The sequence below is a fragment of the Triticum urartu genome, chromosome 5 (assembly GCF_003073215.2).
Source record: "Triticum urartu cultivar G1812 chromosome 5, Tu2.1, whole genome shotgun sequence".
NCBI lineage: Eukaryota > Viridiplantae > Streptophyta > Magnoliopsida > Poales > Poaceae > Triticum > Triticum urartu.
Window position 1 is genome coordinate 542034592 of NC_053026.1, and position 16966 is coordinate 542051557.

General features: G+C 39.8%; 1 long non-coding RNA gene across 1 annotated transcript; it reads right to left on the minus strand.

Annotated features, from left to right (window-relative positions):
- Positions 1–13098: 13098 nt before the first annotated feature.
- Positions 13099–14393, minus strand: LOC125505950. The gene is made up of 2 exons (XR_007282560.1): positions 13348–14393; positions 13099–13250 (listed from the first exon to the last, which is right to left on the minus strand). It is a non-coding gene; the product is annotated as an uncharacterized LOC125505950 (long non-coding RNA).
- Between the last annotated feature and the right edge of the window lie 2573 nt (positions 14394–16966).

Genomic DNA, 16966 nt, shown 5'->3' on the forward strand with positions numbered 1-16966 from the left:
TATTTTTCCATTTTTTCTTTTTCATCTTGCAAATCTATTTAAAATTATTGAATGTTTTTTGAAATCACGAACATTTTTTGAGTTTGTGAACATTTCTTGATATCATAATTTTTCTAAATCGCTAATATTTTCCAATTTTGCAAACATATTATTACAAACTCTTGGCATTTTCTGAATTCCTGAACTTTTTTTTTGCAAATTCATGCTACTTTTCGAAATCATGAATATTTTTACAGAAAAGTGAACAGTTTTTTTAAAAAAATCACAAACATTCCTTAGAAATCATGAACATTTTTTCAACTAACGGACATTCTTTGAAATGTTCGACATTTTTTAAATCATGAACATCTTTAGAATTCATGAATAGTTTTACAAATTGACAAACATTTTTTCGATTTGTATTTCAAACTTTCTGAAACTCACAATCATTTTTTGAATCTGCCTACATTTTTCATATTCATCATTGTTGTCCAAATTCTCGAACATTTAACAAAATCATGAACATTGTTTGAATTCGCAAACTTTTTTTTCAAACTCAAACAACGTTTTCATGTTCCTTTTTTATTTCTTTATTTTTTTATTTTTGGATTTTTTTTATTTCTTTGTTTCTTCTTTTCCTTTTCATTTTAATTTTCTCATTTTTTTCATACCCGTTTTCATTTTATTTTTATTTATTTTCAAATTTATTTTATTTTTCCTTTTCCCTTTTCTGTTTCATCTTACGAACATCCTTCCAATTCGTGAACATTGTCCGCTAACATTTTTTTGATATCTTGATTTATTTTAAATCATGAACGTTTTCTTACAAATTTGCGGCAGTTTTTGAAATTGTTAATTTGGGGAGGACTGGCGCCTCTATAAAAGGAGGAGGATGACTATCTGGACTCTCAACTGCGTGTCACAGATATGATAAAGTCGTCGCCTTTCACCAGCAATCCAAGAAGTCGAGGGTCTTACCTAGACTCTTTACTGCTCAACGGACAATGCAATGGTCATTTTCAAATTGTTGATGGACTCGAGACTATTTTCCCAGTTGGTGATCACACATTGCCATTTTGAAATTTTGTTTCATAAATTTACTGTAGACACATTTTGTTTGTTTTATATGTTGCTCACACATATGGATATATATACATGTGTTTATGAAATAGGATGCAATGCAATTATGAGATGAATGTGGATGTGTGCATTATGAAAACGCATTCATTGTGTATTTTGAATACCGCTGAAACTGAAAAAGAACACCCTCAAACACGAAATACATGTCGTTCTGCTGAAGAAACCACATGTAATGTTAGTTACTAGATCGAAAACGCGCCTTGGCGCGAGGGTGCCGGTCACGCGCTATGGCCAAGTAGTGAATGCTCAATTTAGTAGGAAATCAAGTTTAGCGTACGTATTCAAATAGGATATAACAAAATATGAGGAAGAAGAAACATTCACATGTAATTGGAGCAAATCACCGTTAAGTTCAACATTTCGTCATGAAACTATAAGGCAACATGCGGTTTTGGGTGTTGCAAAAATTATCATTTAGCTCACACAAATTTAGAAGCATCAAGGTTTCAAGGCTTTGCTGGATTAGAAAGATTACATGCTTTCTTTTATCTGATATTTTTCATTCAAAACAATCATCCATGATCCAAAACCTGTAAATAACATCCAGGTTCTTCGCCCATGCACATGATTGCATATCAAAATATTTTCTGTCAAGCGATGATCAGTGATTTTTTTTACATAATAGGAATTAATAAACAATGAACTAAACCTGCTTGAATGCTAAGATGTCTCTAACACCAACAGGTTAGAAAAGGATAATGTAATCATTTTTAAACACATCATGATGGCTCCATGTCCAGAAAAATCTTTGTGGCACAACAATACAGTAGAGCCAACAGAAAATAAAATAAAAAGGTTGTTCCTCCGTTGATGTTCGTCATGGTGCCGAGGAACATTTCCATCCTGAGAAAAAACATCACAAATGAACATTGGTTAGCAATGGAACATAAATGTATTGAATACAGGATGAGGCTTAGGATGATCAGTTGACTGGAAAAAATTCATTGTGTCATTGAGTCATTCATATATGGAGGAAACATTGGTTGTTTATTTTGAAAAATGTATCGAAAGTAAACAGAGAATGGCTCAAGAAGTCTGATCCGTTGCCTAAAGTGTTGTGTCAAGAAAATGACTAACCGATACTGCATATGTTGAAAGCAAGAGCCAAAAGACGGTGGTCAAAAATTGACTTAGATCGGGATCGCGCCTTGGCGCGAGGGTGCTGGTCAAAACATTTGTATGCACACAATAAGCCACTTAACAATATATGAACATAGAAAGCATATTTCGCGATAGGTTTAGCACCAAATATCTTAGGCATAGAAGATACGACAACACATAATAACTTGCAGAGGATCCACAACTCAGAATAGATAACTAAAGTCTTAGGCGTAACTTAGTTTGTTGGAGCTACTTTTATGCATGCAAAATGTTGTTACTCCTAACAAATTTCAATAAATTTGAATTTAAACATTTTAAAAAATTAACTAAGCGTATGATGGTGTTGATATAATAAAGGCAAATGCTAAACCTACGGGTAAATTACAAAAAGCCCACAGATCTTCTCCCACTACATCGTGATCACGCCTTGGCGCGAGGGTCCCGGTCCCAACGACGTGGCCAAGCGGGTAAAGATCAGATGCTATGATGCGTTAGTAGAAAGGATAAAAGTGCACAACTCTTCCCGCCTCCCTTGCTCTTCCATAATTTCAAATCGACTTCTTGTTTGTCCCTCCCAAGCCACGGCACACACAGATGCTGATCTGTATGTCGAGGTGCATAAAATGGATCAGAACACACACACACACACACACACATAGAGAGAGAGAAACTGAAAAGATAGAACATTCACTTAGTTAGATGGATCAAAGGTTAGAACGATTTGAATTTGAAAGCAGAAAATTATCCAAGTACTGCATTGAAAGGCAGGGAAACTGATACTTCAAATCATTGACAGAGTTTTGTTAGTCATATTTTAAATAAGGTCACATTAGTTCGGTTAAATACACCTCTGTTGTTACAGCTCTATAAGTTTGGGCCTGAATACACCTCTGTTGACCACTATGTGAAACTTCAGTCACAAAATTAAATTTAAAACGTTCTAAAGTGAAGAAAAGAGGAATTGTTGCTTTTAGATCATGGGAAGAAACATATCCTGGTTTACTGTTCAATAAATAATATAGACGGAAAATTTAGAACCAATTTCTGTATTCAAACTATGGATATCTTAAAAGCATCTTGGTGTGTGTGTATGTCACAAAATTTGAAGATGTTTCAAGGACATGCAAATTTGACTATGTTCTGATAGTCCAGATTCCAAAGTATCGTTCGTGCAGCCGTTTAGTGAAGATATACCTTGATCATTTGCCGGGAACCTCCGGACACAAGGAATACTTCGGTATTATTGGCTTTTCATGTCTTAATGAAATCAGCGTTGAGAAATCCTGCAGATACAAACAGATAAATATGTCAATGAACCAGGAAAATGAACAATGCATATCCAACACAAAAAATACATCTATTGCAGTGCTGAATAAATGATTAACAAATACCACCTTGGAATTATTCTGTAGCCACAGATTTTAGGAAATCTCTAATTAACACATGAGACAAATAAGTTAAAAGGGTTATGTTGTGGTTGGAGGGCACGTAACGGCCTAAAGGTTAAGACTATAGTGGTATAGGCAGTTAGTATTTTAATGTCTCACTTGGTGTTATTAAAATGATCTTAGACTATGTGGTGGTACTATTCTGAAATCGTGTTTTTACTGTGGCACCAAATCAATTTTTCATATACTCAACTACTATTTTTCGTATTAGCTTAAAAAGAGAAGCCAAGTAAAACTAGTCAAGCATTCCTAAGAGCATTATTATATGTTCAGTAGCACATATCTAACCATTCCAATACAAGAACAACAGAGCTGGGGAATCTCGGAAGATTCAATATAGGAATGCAAAAGTGGCAGCTAAATAGTGATTAACTTATGAAATTAACTTGAGGCTGAGACTTGTAAAAGGTCACCTGGGTGGCCTTTTCTCCAAACGGTCCTCAACTTGGGATAGAGATGGCTTGCTTAAAGAGATCCAGGCAGCAAGAGCCTCTTCAAATGGAACGGTCCCTATCATCGCCCTGAGAATAATAAGGCCAAGATTAGTTTTTCGGAAGATATTATATGCTAAACAACTAACATAGTCCAGAAACTATGACAATTACTTTGTCGTCCACTCGGCAACCGCCTGCCAGCCCCACATAAATCAGCAAGCTCATCACTACCCTCATACAAGCATACAATGCTATCCACATCGAAGCACACCGCATTGGCACTGTGCCATGTCTCAAGAATCTCTGGGCATAAGCAGGGAAACCATTGCATAACCTAACCTCTATGCTTCTTGGAGACGTGCACGGTTAACCAATAAAGGAATTCTCGGTGATTAGGAGTACTAACATTTGGAGGGCTGGCGGGTTGCCAAACCAGAAGAGGAAGGAGCCTTGGAGACCTCCATTGCTGCTGCCACGACAGATAAAGAGGTGCTGAGGAGTGGAGGCACCAGATCGAAACGTGGAGGTAATGAAGTGTAAATGGCGGCCAAATGTTCTCCACAGCATGGCACCTAGCATAAAAGAAATAATTTTAGAACCTTTAAAACCATATTTGGAACTAAGGATACCTAATATTTTGTAAGATCTTGAGAGCAAGTTTACTATTGTATTGACTAAAACTATATGCTTGTCCATAAAGCTAATAACCAAATAATCCCATAATAGCTATATTTTGGTAAATGAACAAAATGCAACTCATCTAGATACAACTTTAGACCAGTTGTCCTGGATACATATTCAGAAACATAACATAGAAAACAACGAGAACAGATAGGAAGCATGGCGTATAGTTCAACAAATATGAATTGTACAAAGAAACTCACTAATATGAGAAGTGCTCTGTCCTTTGAAAACAAAACATTTGAAAGTTTTGGGCTATATTTTGCAGGACAAGAAAAAACAACTTTTTCATTATTATTGGAACAGGGCAGATACCCTGCTGCTCCAGTTTACTTAATTAATTAAAACTGCGCAATACAAGGCGATATCAGGCACTACATCTAGTGGCATTATATGGAGGGCAGACTGATCCAACAAATCAAAGGCCTTCCATGACCTGCCTATTTCCAAACCTAACTATTAGAAAATTAAGCTACTTGAATATGTAAAGAATCAATCATACAATTCAGAACAGAACAGTACAAAGCTGCAAGGTAGACATTTGTAGCTACTACCATAACTCAAATTTAACTAAGCAAAAAACTTGGTATATGTATTAGTATCTAAAACAGAATGTAAAGTGCATATTAACAATTAGCAGATTTTGGAAATGGATGGAACCTACAGTGATTGCCACTGGGCAAGTTATGGCGATACAACTAATATGTAGAATTAGGCAGTAATATTAGTAGTGAAATAAGAATATGGTTATATCTCACATGGGACATGCTACCTCAGTCACTTTTTATTATTTTGTATTTCTCATGACAGAGAGCCTGCCATTCTCATGTTATTGAAATCAGTACAGTAACTGTAACCACATGCATATATTTGAGCATTGGAAAAATATAAGAGCACATGCCTTTCTTCTCATACCAAATGCATCTACATTAAAAATATGAATTACTAATGGACATAACGTTTGCAGTCCATCGGCTTGACCAAACACTAAAGAGGGGTGAGCATAAATACACCTTGCTAATCCTATGGAGTTTCACAAAAAATCAAGAAATGAAAATAGACAAAACAAATCTTGACAGCACCTCAAGATTATCTCGGGTACAATTAGAAAGTAGCGGAAATGAATTACTCAATCTGACATTTTCTCATACCAGGAAAATAGATGGTACTGACAATATGTGTAACTCTTTTTTTTGAAACAAATCCAGTAAGAAATCCATCGTGAACCTGCCAGTGTCTCAAATGGATTTACCAGAGCAGAAATGTCGGTCCTCACTTGGATTCTTGGGGATCCATGCCCTCATGCTTCTGTTCCCCATGAGCATAGTAATAGTAGGGGAAAACCTGCAGAAAACAAAAATTGGTCAAGAAAAGCCATACAATTCAAAACATGTAGGAGGGAATAGTTTTGAGAGTTTTCTTTCTAATATCAACAGAAATTAATGTATAGTAATATAGCAACAAAAACACCAACACTCAACCAACAGAGGAGCAGCAATCACACGCCCTATGAGGATCCAGTCAAATCATAAAGGCCATAAATCTACGCTCCACCAATAACAAGCCGTAACACTTTTGGCTTTTACCAAAGACAAGAAAAAACAAAAAAGGCCCTCACTTCCCATCCTGCACACCAGCACATGGCCATACCGGCATAGCCCTAAAAGAAGATTGAAAAGTATGTGGAGAAGAGGGGTCAACCTGCAGATGACCCAAAGATCTATGAACGAAGATGCAACTAGCTCGGATCGAGAGAGGCACCTACAGGAGCGGATGAAGCTGCGGGGCAAACCACAGAAAATCAGACATGAGCGGCAACCAGTGGCAAAACAGGGCATGCACAAACACATACCTGCAAGAAAAGTGCAGATCATCTTCCCCTCGACCCATTCATGATGAGCTGCAGCAAGTTCTCATGAACTGTAGAGATTCACAAGCAGTAACACATGTACATGGGAAGCAAACTTAAAGAAGAAATTTGTCTTTAGCCATGATTATCAATAGTAGCTGAGATATATATTTAATTCACCAAGTTTTCAACTAACATGTGAACACATCATGTCTATGTGTGACCCTTAAAAAACTGCAGTTTCAAATAGCAAAAGAGATTTGAAGCTATCATTGTGGAAATGTACAAACCAAAGAGGCGCTAAATACAAATACAGAACGACAACATAGCACACTGTGCTTGAGACCAGAACTGCATTTGAATGGGCTCAGATTCGCCTTTGCTCGATCATGACCCTTCCCCTAGTGTCTCCATCACCAGATCAATATGTTCTTACAAGGGTGAAACTGCCCTGGTTATCACTCATCATAAATGACCATCCAAGGACAGAGCCACTAAAATAAGCACATGATCAAAACGGCTCAAAGAAACGAGGGGGGGTCCAACTTAATACCCACAAGTGCCCCAATTGCTCGAGAGCATGCTTATATCAGCCATAATCGATCATCATAGCCCTGCGCAAGCTAAGAGCAACTCTAGCGGACTCGCCAAAATGGAAAGCCCATCCAGCAAAGAACAGTTCAACAACCACAAATTGATTAATCACAAAGCCATGCATCATCAGGAAAAAGATCCGACGGCCGAGAGTGCCTGAGCTCTGAGAGAGCTCAAGCATGGATCCACAACTACAGAGCATCAACCAGACAAGCACTACATCAACATAGCCACGACCATGTTCCATATAGTAGCCGAAGCAGAGGAATAGGAGGATGATGGAGCTCACCAAGGGAGGTTGTAGCCGAGGCAGTATTCAGTGGGTGCCGGGGTTGCGCCTGAACGCCATCCAACCGGCGAGGAACCGCCTCCTACGCCACACATCCACGCCGCTGCATCGGAGTTGCGCCTTGCATCGTCCCGCCGACGAGCATGAACTCCACGGGCGCCCAAGTGGCCAAGGAGGCGAGGATGTGATGTATAGCACATCCAAAAGCACCACCAGGGGCGGAGATGACCGGGGCAAAGAGAATGATACTTTTGGCCTTTGCTAGAAATAAGATGAGAAACAAAAAGCCCTCATTGGCTAGCTTGCACACCAACAAGCAAAACAAGAAGAACACGGTGAGGCCAAAAAACACATCACCATACAACACCTAGCTTTTGAAAAGCATATCCCACCGCTAGAATAAGATTTTTATATGCCTACTTATGCAGTTAGAACGGTGTATTCACTACCTATATGTCTAATTAGATAATAAAAATTGACTGTAAGTTGATCATCACCAATCCCTAAAAATATTAGGAAATGCACAAAAATCAAAATACTCATATAGCGCGTAGTGAAAGTATTTCCAGCCGCGAACGAAAGCCTTGCAAATCCCTAATTCTATAAATTCATTTTGCCAGCAACAATAGTTTCCTAATTTGATATGTAGGGGTTATTTAATTTACAGAATGTATATTCTTTTATTTGATATCGTTTAAACCAAACCACATAAAGTTCATACATTAGGATCACATGATATGGACATAAATGATTAAAAATATGAACTATACTTTGTTTTCTTCTGAAGCTCTATATTTGTTCATACATCAGCATTAGTGCTAGCAAACAACAAGCAAACAAAGAACGACCTTAAATTTATTGAAACAACATTTTACTCATGAACCAGACTAAATGGTACTCTCTCCGTTCCAAAATAGATGACCCAACTTTGTACTAACTTTAGTACAAAGTTAATACAAAGTTGAGTCATCTATTTTCAAACGGAGGGAGTACGTCATATGCTATATAGCTCCAATGAATGGATTTATAGTACTAAATGGTAGGAACAAGAGACTGCAGAGATATACAGTTTTCTAGAGCTCACCAGTTTTGGAGTGGAATGAGTGACACAATCTGATAATAAGGATCAGAAGTTCTGCACCCATAAGTTGGCATAGCAGACTTCTCTGAGCACTGAATTCGGCAAGTTTTCAGGTAAAAGGAAATCCACTCGTGATATCTATTTCTGTAAGAATAAAACCTGCATCATTCTAAAATGAATGGTATACAGAGGGTAACCAAACAAAACATGCACCAGATAGGACAAAGAAAGACCTGAAAATAGTACACGTACATATGAATTAAATTACACTTGGCATCCTACGTATGAAAATAATGAAAAGAGCTGAAAGCGGGAACGCAGCAAATGCAAAAGCATATAAGAATGAAGGGCTAATTAGTGATGTAAAATCCTAGTTTTTTTCGCAAAAAAGATCAATTATCTCTGGTCCCCTAATTCTGGAACTACACATTTGCACTTCTTTCAATTTGTCTGCAATAGCCTAGCAAAGTACTGCATACAAGGCCAGATGACTAAAATATCAAAAGCCTGCTGCACATTTCATTTGTCAAGGACAGTGCACAAGCAATAAAACAAGAAACCATCCGACACAAGTGGGCTACCTAATGAGTACACTACTACACATTGTCAGGTAGAACTGCCATCAGTGTTGCTGCTGCACTAAACAACAATACAGAATCACCCACCATTGCAGTATGTGTTTAACAAATATAGCAAGCTGGAAGAGTATCGGACCTCATACAATATTCAGTTTTAAAAGACAGGGAAGATTAAGTGAAAATGATAGAAAAGGAATAGACCAGTACAATTTGATATTGATAGTGTGGATCCAATTTTGCAGGGTTGCACCTCTACCTCTCGGGATCCAGTTCTCGAGCGGATGAACACACACACACACACATAGAGTAAATGGGAGGAGGCTCGTCCCCGCTCCTCTCCTCTGCTGCTACAAAAGAAGAGAGAGATTAGAAAGAGATAGAGAGGAGGAGGAGGAGGAGGAGGAGGAAGGAGGGGCAAGGGATGAACTGACCAGATGCAGAGAGGAGGCGCAACCCCATGGCCACCGGTGACGAACACCCGAAACCCTAACCACGGGCAAGGTCGCGGGTGAGCGATGGTGGCCGTGAGCGGCGAATCCGGCGGGAGGAGAGGACGCAGCGGAGCGAGGCGAGCTCGGCGCTGTGCTGCGCGGTGGCGGAGATGTCGGGGCTCGCTGCTGCTTGGCGCCTTGGCCTGCTGCTGCTGCTCCCCCCCCCCCCCCCCCCCCCCCCCCCCCCCCCCGGGCCCCCCCCCCCCCCCCCGCCGCCGCCGTCATGCTCCTCGTCCTCCCTCCTCTGCTGCTCATCGTCGTGGTGGTGGGGGGGGGCTCTGCTGCGCAGGATCTGGCCGCCAACGGCGCTATTCGAGGCGGTGGGTGGCGGCGGCGGCGATGTGGATGGGAGGAGAGGAGGCGCGCGGGAGGGGAGGGGAGGGGAGAGGAGGCGCGCGGGAGGGGAGAGGAGGCGGCGGCGAGGCGGGAGGAGCTGGGTGAGGGAGAGGCGCGAGCGAGGGAGGAGGAAGGCGGCTGCGGGACCGAGCGAGGGAGGAGGCGCCTAGGTCTCCGTCACAGGAGCGGCCGGCCCTTTTATACCCCCACCACGCGAAATGACTGAAATGCCCTGGTGGGGGCATGGTATTTACATTCTGTTGCCATTACTATTCATTCCAGCAGTGTTTCTTCCAGATCCGACGGCCCAGATACTCCCACCTCTCGATCCAACAACCCAAAACCCATCAAGCATTTTGATCCGATAGCCGAGAGTCGCTGAACTCTGTGAAGCCTTGTAGGAACATCCTTCTCTTATCTCTTGATAGGAGGTGGTTCCAAATAAGAAGGCACTTCTGATGTTCTAAGCATGTGAGGCATTTCTCTCAATGCACGGCTTACTGTGCTATGTCATTGCATGCAGTTGATATCTGTCTCCAATTCTAGGCACACTAGTAGACCGCCCATGCGTTGCTACGGGCTACAATACAATGCATATAAATGAATTAAACAAATGACTAAAGTTGTCTTCAAGGTCGAAGCTCATTTCTTCCTTGTATATTTGTGCATGTTGGGCCATCAAACGGACAGCCAATAGGCTCTCCAAATTCAGCTGTGTGGACAATCGCTACAACATAGCTAACACTTTATTTGCAATCAACCACTCTCTTTCCATAACATCATTTCTTCCTGTCATTGTAGCCCAATTGTTGAGCTCCCTCTATAGTCACACATTTCCTCACACCGCCAACCCGTCAACCACGTTGGGGGACACCCGAAGACAACCATCCTTATCGTCGCCCTCTCACTAGGAGGGACAAAGAGTGAGGCATAAACATACACATACGCAAGTTAATTCATTATTTCATTAATTGATTACTTAATATGTTGTCTTGCATCCTCTACATGGACAAAAAATACAAAAAAAATATTATCTTCATTCTACAGAATGAAATTGAAAACTTGTGAACAAAATCACAAATAAGTGTTGAAAAGTAAGAAAACATGAGGATCCTTAAATTGGTGATACGATTTACATGATACTAACTCCTTCCATATACATAGGTCCCCTATCAAAATACTGACAAAAAAGAGAAGTGATTAATGCCCGTCTCATGGGCCTCGCATACTTGGACAGACGATGTAAATGAAATCCATATATTAGCAAAATTATAAGGTGCTTCCAATCAAAACAAAACATTTATAAGGGAAGGGGCTACTACAACTTGTACAGTCCCGAGCCACTACGCTGCTAACACACTCATTGTCCAGTGTATGCAAGTCATCTCTTCCTCTCCCCATCACAAGTGACATGTTCAAACTCCAAAGTCGATGGATTGGATCCTTCAATGCGAAGACACCAAATTTTGAGCTCTCTGGTGCAACCTTGCAGCCTTCACATGATGCAGTATATTGGCCAAGGTAGCATACTATCAAATTTAGACCCGATTATATTTTTATACCTCTCATAACATAGAGATTGACAAGATATGATGACTATCACTTGAGAAAATATACCAGCAACAAAAACATCCACAAAATATAAACACATATCACTTTTAGAAAGGTAAAACTTGGAGACACAACAAAACACTATATGCCTAGATGTAAAAAATGGCAAAAGGAGAATAGGAATAAATGTGAAGACGTGGAGTATTTGAACCCGAGCTCACATGCTCCTTGATGAACAGTAAAATCCGAAAACAAAGTAAAATATATAAAATAATCTGATTTTTCTATAAAACCTATGAAAGTTTTAACTTCTTGCAAATGCTTTTGATGAAATGACATTCGTGTAGGCCTGGGCAAAAAAAAAACGACGCTCCAAAAGATTTGTTCTCGGAAGCATTTTGGAGCATCGATTTTTTTTCTTTTTGTCCAGACCTCCACCAATGTTATTTCATCTCCAAAATTTTCAGGAAGTTAAAACTTTCATCGATGTTTAAATCCAAAATCTTTTTGAATTATTTAACTAAGTTTTTGGATTTTACTGTTCATCAGGGAGATTGTGAACTCGGGATCAAAAGAGCACTTTCGTAAATATGAGTGGAATTAAATAGTGCTAAGAGCTAATAGCTTATGTACATCTGGAGAAGCCAATATTGTAAGTTTAGTGCAAGGAAGTTTCTGCGGAAAATGAAGTTATTTAGTAAAAATGATATATTTTTACGTCGTGCCATCCAACCCCCTAACACTCATTATCATGGCTCATCCATATCTTTCGGTTTCAACAGAATAAAGTTACCGCTAATTAGAAGCTCGCCATCTTCCCTGAACATTGCATTGTAATTTCTAGATTGAAATACCTATGAGTTTGCCATTTCTTATGATAAATGTAAATTCTTAATATTGAATGATAATTTTGTTCATAATCCTGCATTAAGTTTCTAAACCAGAATTTTGCATACATACACAAAATAGTTATGTAACTTTTGTTAAGTGACAAAACATGGTAAATATGGAAGATGGTAGAACCTGAAGTACATGATTGGAGATAATTCAAGTGTTTATAGCCAACAATTCTGAACATGTACACACACTGCTGAACTGATAGGAAGCAAAACTCACCGGTGGTCTAAGACTTCTTGTCACCAAGCACATCTCCTCTTCGCGTGAACGGCCTTCGGCGTTGCCAAAGCAATAACCTCCAACTCATTGGCATCAAGCTCAACCACCTTGCCCATAACCTTCCCATGGTGTGGTACGAGTACGAACCAGTGGCGGAGCCAGCAAATATCTATAAGGGAGGCCAAGTGCTACTAAAATAGGTTGGGGGGGCCAAAGTGTTGAAAAATAGATTTTTAGCAGCAAATTAGTACTAATTTTGCCACTGTTCATAGCAAATTACATGCAAAATCATGGTGTTAGGGGGGGGGGGGCAGGGCCCCTTCTGGCCCCCCTATCTCCGCCACTGGGTACGACCTAGTGAGGCCAGCTTAAGACTTTGTACAACTAAAATAATTAAGTGGACAGTTGATCAAGCACAAACATAGACATGGAGAGAGAAGAATAAAAATTATAATATATTCACCTCATTGTACCAATCATCGTCTTCGTATTGTCCGCAGTGAACATTTGTTTCACCGGGAAGTGGACCCCCAAATCTATTGGCTTGTCTGTCATGAACCCTCGCCACAGATGGATTGCAAGCTATAAATTTAAGTTTTCAGAAAGGAAATGTCATGAGACCATTGCCCATCAGATCTTCATTGCATCACAGTGAACACATGAGAAGCATCAAACTCACAATGGACTTGCGTGGTTCGTCCATGCATCCGTGGTGGGTTGCTTCTTGGGTCCTCTGATGATAACATTCCCAAACAACTCCTCTGCGTCCTCCGGCATGGTTGGCCACATGCCCCTCTAGAGGTCCAGTATTAAGGTTGGCCTTCGGGCTGTGGGTACAAAAATCTATATTAATTGTTAAAAATTCAAAGAAATCATAAATATGATTCATGCATAGACACCTTGCTGGAGAGGACAATCTGACAGAGATGGAAAAGAGGTGTGAAGGAGGGATTCTCCTGGCTGTCATTTTCATCGCCAAGGGTGCTAGTATAGGGAGGATATGGAGGAGGTACTCGTGCTCACCGCAGGTGACCATCCCCGACCGGCCATGAATCATCTCCTCGCAGTGTGATGGAACTGACCATCCCCAACCGGCCATGAATCGTCCTCGTAGGTGATCATTCGCGACCAGCCATGGATCATCCTCGTAGTGCGATGGAACTAACCATATACAAATGAATTGAAGTAGCTAGAAAATAAAACTAAAGATATTTTTAAAATAAATAATAATAAGTAAGAAGAATGGTGTCGAGGGAGGGAGGCTGGATCTAACGTGCAGCGGAGGACTGATCATTATGTATATACTTTGGCTATGTTAAACAGTATAAATGTTTAAATGTTTGACCAATTTTTGCCGTGTTAAACAGTACATAAATATGACGTATGAGCATGTGCGGCGGACTGCTCACTATGTATATATTTTGGCTGTTCAACATTGAGAAGATGACACTGATCCAGAATGATTATATCAATTTAGCATTATTTGTTCAGATGATGCGGAAATATTGTGAGTATAGAAATAAGAGAAATATGACATATAGTACCCTAAATGACGCCTTGAATTTCATAAAAGTCTGTTGGCCAACTAATCAACAACGAAATTCTAAAATCAACCAAGAATTCTACCCTGCACTCAAATCTTCAGTTGACCAAATGATATATATCAAGATGAGAATAATTTACCATGATGCAAAAGAAAAGATGGAACCAATATGCAACAGGAAGTTACTGAACCAATATTGCAAACATATTTCAAATTATTGAATGGTTTTTGAAATTGTAAACAGTTTTTTGAAATCATGAGTATTTTTTGAGTTCACAAACGTTCCTTAATATCATGATTTTTCTAAATCGCTAACATTTTCCAAATTTCAAACATTTTATTACAAACTCTTGGCATTTTCTGAATTACTGAACATTTTTTTTTGCAAATTCATGCTCCTTTTCCAAATCATTAATATTTTTTACAGATACGTGAATAGTATTTTAAAAAAAATTCACGAACATTCTTTAGAAATCATGAACATTTTTTCAACTAACGAACATTTTTTGAAATTGTAGACATTTTTAAAATCATGAATATCTTTAGAATTCATGAATAATTATGAAAATTCACAAACATTTTTTTAATTTGCATTTCATACTTTCTGAAACTCAGAAATATTTTTGGCCTTTGCTAGAAATAAGATGAGAAACAAAAAGCCCTCATTGGCCAGCCTGCACACCAACAAGCAAAACAAGAAGAACACGGTGAGGCCAAAAAACACATCACCATACAACACCTAGCTTTTGAAAAGCATATCCCACCGCTAGAATAAGATTTTTATATGCCTACTTATGCAGTTAGAACGATGTATTAACTACCTATATGTCTAATTAGATAATAAAAATTGACTGTAAGTTGATCATCGCCAATCCCTAAAAATATTAGGAAATGCACAAAAATCAAAATACTCATATAGCGTGTAGTGAAAGTATTTCCAGCCGCGAACGAAAGCCTTGCAAATCCCTAATTCTATAAATTCATTTTGCCAGCAACAATAGTTTCCTAATTTGACTTGTTGGGGTTATTTAATTTACAGAATGTATATTCTTTTATTTGATATCGTTTAAACCAAACCACATAAAGTTCATACATTAGGATCACATGATATGGACATAAATGATTAAAAATATGAACTATACTTTGTTTTCTTCTGAAGCTCTATATTTGTTCATACATCAGCATTAGTGCTAGCAAACAACAAGCAAACAAAGAACGACCTTAAATTTATTGAAACAACATTTTACTCATGAACCAGACTAAATGGTACTCTCTCCGTTCCAAAATAGATGACCCAACTTTGTACTAACCTTAGTACAAAGTTAATACAAAGTTGAGTCATCTATTTTGAAACGGAGGGAGTACGTCATATGATATATAGCTCCAATGAATGGATTTATAGTACTAAATGGTATGAACAAGAGACTGCAGAGATATACAGTTTTCCAGAGCTCACCAGTTTTGGAGTGGAATGAGTGACACGATCTGATAATAAGGATCAGAAGTTCTGCACCCATAAGTTGGCATAGCAGACTTCTCCGAGCACTGAATTCGGCAAGTTTTCAGGTAAAAGGAAATCCACTCGTGATATCTATTTCTGTAAGAATAAAACCTGCATCATTCTAAAATGAATGGTATACAGAGGGTAAGCAAACAAAACATGCACCAGGTAGGACAAAGAAAGACCTGAAAATAGTACATGTACATATGAATTAAATTACACTTGGCATCCTACGTGTGAAAACAATGAAAAGAGCTGAAAGCGGGAACGCAACAAATGCAAAAGCATATAAGAATGAAGGGCTAATTAGTGATGTAAAATCCTAGTTTTTTCGCAAAAAAGATCAATTATCTCTGGTCCCCTAATTCTGGAACTACACATTTGCACTTCTTTCAATTTGTCTGCAATAGCCTAGCAAAGTACTGCATACAAGGCCAGATGACTAAAATATCAAAAGCCTGCTGCACATTTCATTTGTCAAGGACAGTGCACAAGCAATAAAACAAGAAACCATCCGGCACAAGTGGGCTACCTAATGAGTACACTACTACACATTGTCAGGTAGAACTGCCATCAGTGTTGCTGCTGCACTAAACAACAATACAGAATCACCCACCATTGCAGTATGTGTTTAAAAAATATAGCAAGCTGGAAGAGTGTCGGACCTCATACAATATTCAGTTTTAAAAAGACAGGGAAGATTAAGTGAAAATGATAGAAAAGGAATAGACCGGTACAATTTGATATTGATAGTGTGGATCCAATTCTGCAGGGTTGCACCTCTACCCCTCGGGATCCAGTTCTCGAGCGGATGAACACACACACACACACATAGAGTAAATGGGAGGAGGCTCGTCCCCGCTCCTCTCCTCTGCTACTACAAAAGAAGAGAGAGATTAGAAAGAGATAGAGAGGAGGAGGAGGAGGAGGAGGAGGAGGAAGGAGGGGCAAGGGATGAACTGACCAGATGCAAAGAGGAGGCGCAACCCCATGGCCACCGGTGACAAACACCCGAAACCCTAACCACGGGCAAGGGCGCGGGTGAGCGATGGTGGCCGTGAGCGGCGAATCCGGCGGGAGGAGAGGACGCAGCGGAGTGAGGCGAGCTCGGCGCTGTGCTGCGCGGTGGCGGAGATGTCGGGGCTCGCTGCTGCTTGGCGCCTTGGCCTGCTGCTGCTGCTCCCCCCCCCCCCCCCCCCCCCCCCCCCCCCCCCCCCCCCCCCCCCCCCCCCCCCGCCGCCGCCGTCATGCTCC